Here is a 2,500-nt window from a genome sequence, read left to right on the forward strand (position 1 = left end):
ATTTCCCCGCCACCACGTCTTTCTCCGGCGGTGCATCGCTTACCGCTACTACGGCGTCACTCCGTCAATGCTCCAAAGACGGTTTGTGTTACTACCATGCACATTTTGGACCCACGGCCAAGCGCTGCCGCGCCCGAGGGAGTAGCTCCCTCGGGCCTCGTGCCCGAGTAGCTCCCTGCAGCTACTCGGGCACGGGAAACGCCAGGGCCGGCGCTCAGTAGTGGCCATGAGCGCTGGCCACACTGGTAGGCTGCTTTTCATCCATGACACCATTTCCGGGCGTCGTTTTTTGTGCGACACTGGAGCACAGAAGAGTGTCCTGCCCGCATCAAAAATAGATATCCTGGCGGATGGACACGGCCCTCCCCTGGAGGCTGCTAATGGCTGCCCCATACGGACTTTTGGTACTCGTAATATGGAACTGTGTTTTGATGGACAGTTATTCAACAGGGACTTTGTCACTGCCAAGGTGGCTGTTCCCCTCTTGGGTGCTGATTTTCTGTGTGCTTATGGCCTGCTTGAGGATGTCAAAAACCGTCGCTTGATCAATGCCACCACCTTCTCTTCCTACAGTTGCGCCCTGAGCAGTTTAAACTCCATCAGGCTGTCTGCAGTGCTCCCACAGACTGACGTGTTTCATCACCTGCTGACTGACTATCCAACACTCACACAGCCTACCTTCTCATCTACGGCCACGAGACATGGGGTGGAGCACTACACTGCCACCACCGGTCCACCAGTCCATGCCTGCCTGAGGCGTTTGAACCCAGCTAAGCTAACCATAGCTAAAGCAGAGTTTGACAACATGGAACGCCTAGGGATCATTCGCCGCTCCAACAGCCCTTGGTCTTCACCTCTCCACATGGTCCCCAAGCCTGGGGGTGGGTGGCGCCCATGTGGGGATTACCGTCGACTGAATGACGCTACCACTCCAGACCGCTATCCAGTGCCCCACATCCAGGACTTTTCAGCACACCTAGCCGGTAAGGTAATCTTTTCCAAGGTGGACTTAGTCCGTGGCTATCATCAGGTCCTGGTGCACCCGTTGGATGTCCCCAAAACTGCTGTGGTTACACCTTTCGGATTGTTTGAATTCTTACGGATGCCGTTTGGCCTTAAAAATGCTGCTCAGTCATTCCAACATCTCATGGACTCCGTTCTGCGTGACCTGCCTTTTCTCTTTGTGTACCTGGATGACATTTTGGTGGTGAGTACATCCACCTCAGAACACCTGTCACATCTGCCAATCCTTTTTGACTAACTCAGCCAACATGGACTGATCGTCAACCCTGCCAAGTGTCAGTTTAGATTGACCACCATTGACTTCCTGGACATCAGATCACCAAGGATGGAGCCGTTCCGCTCCCATCTAGGGTGCAGGTGGTTTTGGATTTCCCACAGCCAGTTACAGTGCGGTCCCTGCAGGAGTTCTTGGGTATGGTGAACTTTTACCACCGTTTCATTCCCAGAGCCGCTGCTCTCATGCGACCACTGTATGGGGCTCTGAAGGGCAGGTCTCCTAAACATTTGGTTGACTGGTCTGCTGAGAGACTCGCTGCTTTCACAAACGCCAAAATGGCGTTGGCCCAGGCCACAATGCTTGCACACCCTTCTCCAGGAACCCCCATCGCAATCACTACGGATGCTTCGGACTATGCCGTGAGCGCTGTGCACGAGCAGTGGCTGAACGGTTCTTGGCAACATCTTGCTTTCTTCAGCCGGCAGTATAGTACTTTCGACCAGGAGCTGCTGGCCCTCCACCTGGCCATTCAGCATTTCCGTTCGTTTCTGGAGGGCCAACAGTTCACAGACCAGAGTTTTTGTAGACCACAAACCACTCACTTTTGCTATGGCTAAGGTGTCTGAGCCTTGGTCTGCCCGACAGCAGCGGCAGCTGTCCTACATCTCCGAGTTCACCACAGACATACGGCATGTAGCTGGCAAGACCAATGTTGTTGCAGACTGCCTCTCCCGTGCTTTAGCAGGTGCTGTCCACCTGGGGCTTGCTCATGCCCGCCTGGCAGCCGATCAAACCACTGACCCTGAGGTCCAGTTGCTCCGGACCACGGCTACTGGGTTGCAGCTGAAGGATGTCGCCTTTGGTGGGGGCAACTACACAGGGTTGTGTGACTTTTCCACCGGTGTTCCGCGCCCCGTCGTTCCGACTGCATGGTGGTGGCGTGTGTTTGATGCGGTACACGGTCTTTCTCATCCAGGCAGGAAACCATCCCAAAGGTTGGTCACCTCCAAGTTTGTCTGGCGTGGTCTAAAGAAGGATGTGCGAGGCTGGGCGATGCCTGCGTGGACTGTCAGCGTTCAAAAGTACACCGCCACACGAAGGCTCCCCTGGCACCTTTCCCTGTTCCGGAGAGGAGGTTCAACCATGTTAATGTAGACCTGGTGGGCCCCCTCCCTCCCTCCCTTGGTTTCACTTACCTCCTTACTATGGTTGACAGGACCACTTGGTGGCCAGAAGTTGCTCCGCTTACTGCGGCAACAG

The sequence above is a fragment of the Telmatherina bonti genome, assembly GCF_933228915.1.
Source record: "Telmatherina bonti genome assembly, chromosome: 12".
In the NCBI taxonomy this organism is placed as follows: Eukaryota; Metazoa; Chordata; class Actinopteri; order Atheriniformes; family Telmatherinidae; genus Telmatherina; species Telmatherina bonti.